Consider the following 9,049-nt stretch of genomic DNA (forward strand, 5'->3'; position numbering starts at 1 on the left):
ATAGCATTCAGGAAGAGGAGAGTTGCTTTCTGTTCAGTACCAAGAACCACAAAACGCTAAGAAGGGTGCAGGATTTCAAGAGGTTATATAGACCAACCCTCCCATTTTATGAATGTGCAACTTGCTCATTGGGCCTTTCAAGTGTTTGGGTTTGCCCTCTGGCTCTCTTCCTATGGCCTAGGTGAAAGCCCTGTAGAAAATTCTGAGCTGAGAAAAGAGATAAACCAGATTAAATCACTGTGCGAGGGGGCTATTTCCCACACTCACACATACACGCTTGCACACATGCACACGTGCTCACACTCACACACAGAGAGAGTACTGCTCGTAGATCATTCAGAATAATCTGGTCTGGTCAAGGTGAGAAGTCTTTTCTGTCCTCCATTTGTATATCCCCAAAGCCTTTTACCTGATACCAGCTCTAAGTAGTAATTCAACACTGAGGCTCCACTTAAACCATTATTCTGTCCTTCTTTTCTCAGAATCCTCCTCTAGTCTATCCTCCCAAACCCACACATTCAAATCTATTATTAATGAGCTTCTGCCCTAGAAGGTTCACTTAGGATCATAGAGTTTTAGAACTGAAAGGGACCTGAGGGATCCTGTGGTAAAAACTCATTTTATAAATGAGGAAATTAAGACCTCCCCAGAATGGAATGACTTGGCCAGGCCTCCAAAGTTGAGGACAGTGCTAGGATTCTCCAAGACAAATAAAATTTAGAATCAGTGAAATGATCTATTGCACCCCTTTGCCAATATTTTCCCTTTGCCCATCAAAGTTACCACATCTAGTCTGGAGAGCAGAGAGGAGAATGAATATGGCCTGGATTCCCAATAGTTTTCTATCTCCTGGTTCCAGCCCATCCTGCAATACCTTTGAAGTTCTGCCCTTGGTTCTGTAACAACCGTCTTATGATAAATTCTCCTTTTTTGCTAATAGCATAACAAAAAAAATGAGACAGCTTGGGTTCAAATCTTGACTCCAGTGTTTACTAGCTGTGTGTTGCGGGCAGTTTCTAAACCTCTCTGTGTCATAATGTTCTTTTCTATAAAAGGGGAGATACTGGTATAGATTTACTGAGAGGATTAAATTAGATAATGCATTTAAAGTACTTAGCACAGCAGGTAGCATTCATCCAACAAAGAATAAGCACCTATCACATTCCAGGCATTGGTACAAAATAAACATTCACTGAATGTTACTGCTATTGTAATCAGACTAGCTCACTATTAATTATTTTATTTGAAACTAGAGAGTCCTAATTAATACAGAAATTCTTACCAGGAAGCAGTGTCTTGCGTGGAAAACCTTTAGAACAGGTACGAAACTAGTTGGCTCAAACAGAGAGAGGAACAATGAGTACTCCCTCAACCCAGGCTGGCAAATTCTTGGCTGTCCGTATGATGATGGAGCAAGTAGTTGGTTCAGCAATCCTGTTGCCACCGAGGATTCAGACTATGTGCCAACTGAGGGTAAAGTGTTTAGGGCTTATAGCAATTATATCAAGCTATTCAATACAAGCAGGTCTGCTTATACCCTTGACCCTTGAACAAGGCAGGTGATTAGGGACACCACCCCCCAGCCCCAAAGTGCAGTCAAAAATCTTAACTACCCAAAAACTTAAGTACTAATAGCTTCTGTTGACAGGAAGCCTTACCAATGACATAAACCATTGATTAATGCATATTTTATATATGATATGTATTATATACCATATTCTCCTAATAAACTAGAGCAAAGAAATTATTATTAACAAAATCATAAGGAAGAGAAAATACATTTTCAGTGCTGTATTTTTCTAAACAAACAAAACAATGGTGTATATAGGTGAACCGGCGCAGTTCAAACCCATGTTGTTCAAGGGTCAGCTGGGGTTTGGTAAAGTCCAACCAGAGTGAGAAGAGCTCCAATCTATGAATGATCAAACGGAAAGAGAGAAAACAGAAACAACAAACTGAAATTACAGAGATCTAGAATAAGAAATTAATCATGTATCTTGCTGAAGTGAAATGGATAAGATTGGTGGAGATGACTGGAATGCTCTGTAATCTGGCAATTGAAGTGGAGTTACCCAGGAGGAACCGAGCAAGTTGAGGAATCTGAAACATCCTCACTGCCCCAACCCGTCATCGTCATCGGGTACTCGGTCTGACAAGAACACATTCCTCCCTTTGTAAATGACAATTACTTTCCTCCCTTTTTGATGTGCCTTTTATAACTGAAATATATACTGCTCACTAGACATCCAAGCAGTCCCCACCCACATTTTCCAGAGGTCTTTCAGCTGGGTGGGGGCAGGTGATTAGTTTTGGCCAATGAATAGTAAATGACCAAACAATCTAAGAGCTAGTGAATGATGCTCCCGTAATCTCTTCCCTGTTGAAGTAACCTAGACACGGCAGGTTGAGATGGCATTGTCACAAGGCCAAGTCACCTCAAAGCCAAGTCACCAAATTATCACAGAACATTTACAATCAATTCTCATTATTTATGAGTTCTGTATTTGTGAATTATCCTGCTCATTAAAATTTGTGAACCCAAATCAATACTTGTCATAATCACTCACAGACGTATGCAGAGTGGTGAAAAATTTGAGTCCCCTGATGTGCACATTCCCAGCTGAGATTTAACAAGGCAATACTCCACTGCCTTCTCACGCTATAAATCAGTGTCCTTTTCATGATCTATTTAGTGCCACAAGTTTAGCATTTTTTTCCTTTTTGTTGGTGATTTCACTGTTTAAAATGGCCTTCATGCTTAGTGCTAAAGTTCTTTCTAGTGTTCCTAAGCACAGGAAGGCTGTGATGTGCCTTACAGACAAAATATGTGTTAGATGAACTTTATTTAGGCATGAGTTGTAGTGCTGTTGACAGAAAGGTCAGTGCTAATGAATCAACAACATATATTAAACAAGGAGTCTTCAAACAGAAACACCTTTTATAAAACACAATATATAAAACAAGGTTATATATCCATCTACTGAGGAAAATGTGGTGATCAGAGTCTTGTAGGAACCTAACCCCATATTTTCACTAAGAGCAACGGTTTAGTATTTGCTAATTCAGTGTTTGTGGCAACTTTATAGAACATAACTATTGCAAATAATAAGAATCAACAGTAGTTGCTTTGAAGAGTTGCCCAATGAGTGAAATATAAACATTTCTTGTGTTAAACCACTAAGGTTTCAGGATTAATTTGATTTTGCAGTATAGCCTTTGACTCTCTTGATTAAGATACTTTTAAATTATGTTTGCATTTTGACATTAAGCCTCTGAAGTCTAGGTCTCCATTCTATCATTTATTGCTCCTATAATCAGAAGTGTCTATAATTCACTCATCTGTAAAATGGAGGTATTACTCATCAATCCAATTATGTTCATTCCCTTAATTTTGAAGATTTATTTTATTTACTTATTTGAGAGAGAGAGCACGCGCGCAAGAGAGAGAGAGAGAGAATACATATGCATGAGCAAGGGGAGGGGAAGAGGGAGAGAGGGATCTTGGGCAGACTCTGCTCTGAGCACAGAGCCTGATGCAGGGTTTGACAGAGGGTTTGATCCCACAACCCCAAGACCAGGACCCAAGCTGAAACGAAGAGTCAGACACCTAACCTACTGAGCCACCCAGGCACCCCTATTCCCTTGCATTTTAAAGTGCCTATGATGTGCCAGGCACTGGTACAAATCCACTAAATGTTACTACTACGATTAGATTAGCTCAAGATGAATTCTTTTTTTTGCAACTAAGAATCTTAATACCAAAATTGGTACAAGAAGCAGTGTTGGTTGTTTTTTGTGCGTTTTGGGTTTTTTTTTTTTTTTTTTTAGATTTTACTTATTTGAGAGGCACAGAGAGAGAGCACAAGCAGGGGGAGCAGCAGAGGGAGAGGGAGAAGCAGGCTTCCTGTTGAGAGGGAGCGGGACGTGGGGCTCAATCCCAGGACCATGGGATCATGACCCGAGCCAAAGGCAGATACCCAACTGACTGAGCTACCCAGGCGCCCCAAGAAGCAGTGTTTTAAGTGAAAGATTTTCAGAAAAAATACGGAACTAGTTGAGTAAAGTAGGGAAGAGACCATTGAGGACTCCCCCAACCCAGGGAAATTGTTTGGCAGTCCTTATTGGGATTAGGAGAGGAAGAACAGATTTGAAGGAGTGATAATAATTCAATTTTGGACATATTAGAACTGAAGTACCTAAGGATAGACAAATGAAATGTCTAAGGATAGACAAATGAATATTTTTCCTGGAGTTTCTAAAAGAGGTATGGATTGAAATGGAATTGGAAGTCATCAGCAAATAGTAGTTGGAACCATAAAAGTGGACAAAACTACTTAGTGAGAATTTGTAGAGTATGAAGCAAAAATGGCTGAGGATCACACATTTAAATCTTGGGAAGAAGACAGCTAGCAACAAAAGTGTAATGGAAGCAATCCAAAGGAAAACCTGAAGGGAGTGGTATCATGAAGCCAAAGGAGGAGAAAATTTCAATGAAGGTACAATGGTCAAATGATCTACAGTGGTTTTGAAATTTGTCAATTTAGCTAAAATGGAATTGATTTCCCAGAATTCCTTTTCCTGTATGGCTCCATGTGATGGTTGACCAACAAAAGAAATTTCTGTGAGATTTGGGTGGGGGAAGTGATGCAGTGAAGACCTCTAGTTAGAAGTGTTGAGGGGTAGACACAGAGGTTGAGGGGAGGAAATCCAGTTTGTCCTCACTGAAGAGAAGATGAAAAATAGGGACAAGAGTCAGTCAGATAAAGTATTATTTGGTCCTACGAAGGCCTTTGTGGGGTCATATGTCATATGCTCTGAGGAATCTACTTAGTCTTCAATACAGAAATCTAAGTATCATCTTATACTAGACTAGAATATAAGGTCTTGAGCAGAGACTACACCTAGTTGTACCCCAACTGTCTGACAATTATTGGCACATAGTATTAAGCAAAGCATTTGTTAAATAAATAAATTCATTCTACCCCACACATTCCTGGCCTATAATATAGGGGCTACGGTGGCGATGAAATTGTTACTTCCACTAAGATAAAGACTTAAAATGTTCCCTCAGAGTAGGGACAATTCTTTACAAAAAAATTCCGATTAATAAGTATAGAAGGAACAAGAGAAATAGAACACCACTTTAGTCATTACTGCAAACAGGATTCACTCATGAACTATAATTAGTGGGGGAAAGTTTAAGAAGAAACAAGATATTTGCATAACCTCACAGTATCTCCTTCCAAGTATTTATTACTTATAAAGGGGGAAAAGAGTTAACTTCACACTGGAGAAACCTGGTTGCCATCACCTTAACTAAGGGATCAAGGTTAACATCACCAGTTATGACATATATCTCTATGATTTACCTCCTGATATGTGCTGGGAAGGCCACTTCACCTCACTGGTATTTTTCTAAAAGTTCATAACCTCAGTATAATCATGAGAAAACATCAGATGAACATACTCTGCAAAATACCTGACCAGAACTCCTCAAATATACCAAGGTCTTGAAAGATAAGGAGAGACTAAGGCAACTATTACAACCAGAGGAGATTAAGGAGATATGACAACTGAATGCAATGTTGAATCTCGGTCTGGAACCAAGAACAGAAAAAAGACATTAGTGGAAAAACTGATGAAATCCTAGTAAAGTCTGTACCTAAATTAACAGCTTATTACCAATGTTAATTTATTAATTTTGATCATTATATCCTGGTTATGTAAGATGTTAATATTAGAGAAAGCTGGGTACCTAGGTACCTAGGCAATATCTTTGCATCTCTTTTGTGAGTCTCAAATTGCTTTAAAATAAAAAGTTAAAAATGTTTGGGGTGCCTGGGTGGCTCAGTCAGTTAAGCGTCCAACTCTTAATTTTGGCTCAGGTCATGATCTCACAGTTGTGAGATCAAGCCCCATGTTGGGCTTTGCTGAGTGTGGAGTCTGCTTAAGATTCTCTCTCTTTCCCTCTCCCTTCACCTCTCCCCCTCCCCACCCCGGTTCACGTGGGTGCTCTCTCTGGATCTCTCTTACAAATAAAAAAAGTTTAAAAATTTTCATCTCACTCTAAGTCACCTAAATAAGAAAAATACAACGTAAAACATTGTGAAGATTTCTACTTGTCGTAGTAAAAACCAGAAATCTCTTCAAAAGGGGCCTTTAGAAGGGCTTGCATTCATACACTGAACAGTTTTTCTATCCTCAAAACTGAACGTCATGGCTGGGACATGAAGAACATTAAAACTTTTGTTGAAAAAAGAAATGAATCGCTTTGTGAAGATTAGGCCAGCTGGTACAAAGTCTCAAGAAATGAGGTAGATTGAGACCTACTGATTTTCTAAGGTTTTAAACCTTTGAAAGTATCATAAATAAGTTTTTAAAAAATTTAAAACTTTCATATTAAATTTAAGACACAGTGACTATAAATTATAATAAAGCAAAATTAATGTGGATTCATGACTAATAATCCATTTTGAACATTAAAAAATAAAAGTTAAAGTTATTATGCTAATACAGTAGATAGAAGCTGTACTGTTATTATAAATTTTTTCTTTCCTTCTTGAATTATTTTTTATATACCTTATGCTATAATAAAACAAATATTAATTTTTCTGTTTCCAAGTGGCAACACACTGGTTTGAGTTCCAGTATGGTATTTGAAGATGTAAGTAATAATGGGAGATCAAAGGCGGAAACTATGCTCTAAAATAAAAGCTCAATACAAACCATATGTGAAAAAATTTTAATTTTGTTATATCACAACACTATCTAAGTCGTAACTTCACTTGCAAAATGTTCCTGAAGAATACTCATTATTATCTGGCATAGAGCTTCAACCTCTTGCTTTTGAATAGTGGGGTATTCCTATAGCAGGGATACTCAGGGTAAGGATAAAAGGAATGGAGAGGAATCATTGCTTGATTTTTCAACCTGAGAATATTTGTCTTTAGTCAGAAAAGGCTTTGCTTGTTTTTGGCTTTGTGCAGCTATTATCACATGGCTCTGGGCTGCTAGGAGGATAATTTGGGGGGAGATGGGAGGAAGTAAAATCAGTCTTCATGGAACTTATCATTTATTACCTGGTGATCTTAACGAGGAACTAGTTAGCATGGGCAGGGATTTCTGTCCTGTTCATTCGCTGATGTATCCTAATGCCTAGAATAGTGTCTGGAACATAGGAACTCAACAAATATTTGTTGAATAAGCTTCCATCCCGGTAGAATTGAAACCAGATCATTTTCATTAAGGAGTTAAAGAATGAGGCAGCCTGCATAGGCCACTCATTTGAAAAAGTCAGCTACAGAAAGCCAAGAGGGGATGTCACTAAATATCTAAAAAAAAGTGTTTTAGAAACTTTAATGTGCATATGTAACATTTGATTCAATAGGCCCGGAGGATGGGACCTGTGACTCTGTGCTTTCCAACAAGTTACCAGACGAAGCCAATTCTGCTGGTCCTCAGATTCACTCTGAGCAAAGCTACTCAAAGATGCTGCTCAGTGAGCATCTACTTTGTGGCTAGCATATGTAAGGTTTATTAAATAATATTTCCTTACTCTGTTTTATTAGGTTTATTGAATTCTGATTACCAGCCTCAATGGATGCTCCAATCCAGATCTGACTGGACCATTTCTTTCTTGAAATTCTATCTTGGCTCTAAGAACTTTACAGTGAGTATCCTCTTTCTCTTCAGCTCTTCCCTCTCAGGCTTCTTTCTGGCTCCTCTTCCTCCTTCTGTCCCTTAAATGTTCCTGTTTCCCAGGTTTCTGTCTCCAACCCTCTTCTGTTTGTATTTAATCCTTTGTTATCTCTAATTCTTGATTCTTTTGGGGTTTCTAGATATACAATCGTGTCTAAAAATAGTATTTCTAGTTTTTCTAAAGATTTTTATTTATTGAAGGAGAGAGAGTGAGAGCGTGGGGAGAGGGGTAGGGGGAGAGAGAATCTCAAGCAGACTCTGTGCTGAGCACAGAGCCCCACTCAGGGCTAAATCTTACGACCCTGAGATCGTGACCTGAGTGGCCGAAATCAAGAGTCAGATGCTTAAGTGACTGAGCCACCCAGGTGCCCCTCTAGTTTTAATTTCCAAATAATTTTTTTTAATTGCTGTTGTTGTTTTAGATTTTTTTTAGTTCAAGTATAATTAACAGTGTTATATTAGTTTCAAGTGTACAATATAATGATTCAACAATTCTATACATTACTCAGTGCTCATCACAATAAGCGTACTCTTAATCCCTTTCACCCATTTTACCCATCCCTCTCTTCTTTCCAAAAACTTATACCCTATTTCTTATGATAGGATTTTTTTTATGATAGGATTTTTAATACATATTATATATTGACATTTATTTTAAAACATTTTTGTTTTGTTTCTCATTTTATGGGGAATAACTAAAATGCTTTTCCTTATAACATTCTTTTGGTTCTTGGTTTTAGACATTCTTTACTTCATTTTATTTTATTTTTTTAAAGATTTTTTTTTAAATTTATTTGACACAGAGAGAGAGAAAGCATAAGGAGGAGGAGCGGCAGGCAGAGGGAGAGGGAGAGCAGACTCACCACTGAGTAGAGGCAGGACCCTGGAATCATGACCTGAGCGGAAAGGAGATGCTTAACCAACTGAGCCACCCAGTCGTCTCTACTTCTTTGTAAAAATTGAGATCTAGGGGTGCCTGGCTCAGTTGGTGGAGAATATGACTCTTGATCTTGGAGTCATGAGTTTGAGCCCCACGTTGGGTGTAGGGATTAAAAATAAAATCTTTTAAAAAATTGAGATGTAATCCACATAACATAAAATTCACCATTTTACAGTGTACAACTCAGTGGGTGTTTTTTTAAAAGATTTTATTTATTTATTTGGCAGAGAGAGAGAGAGCCTTGTGAGTGAGTAGGGGGAGGGGCAGAGGGAGAGAATCTTCCAGCAGAGCACCCTCCCCTCCCCCACCACTGAGTGAGGAGCCCAAGCTGGGGCTGCTGGGTCCCATGACCCATGAGATCATGACCTGAGCTGAAGCTGGATGCTCAAATCAAGAGCCAGATGCTCAACC

This window comes from Ursus arctos, unplaced genomic scaffold, assembly GCF_023065955.2.
Source record: "Ursus arctos isolate Adak ecotype North America unplaced genomic scaffold, UrsArc2.0 scaffold_36, whole genome shotgun sequence".
NCBI classification, from domain to species: domain Eukaryota; kingdom Metazoa; phylum Chordata; class Mammalia; order Carnivora; family Ursidae; genus Ursus; species Ursus arctos.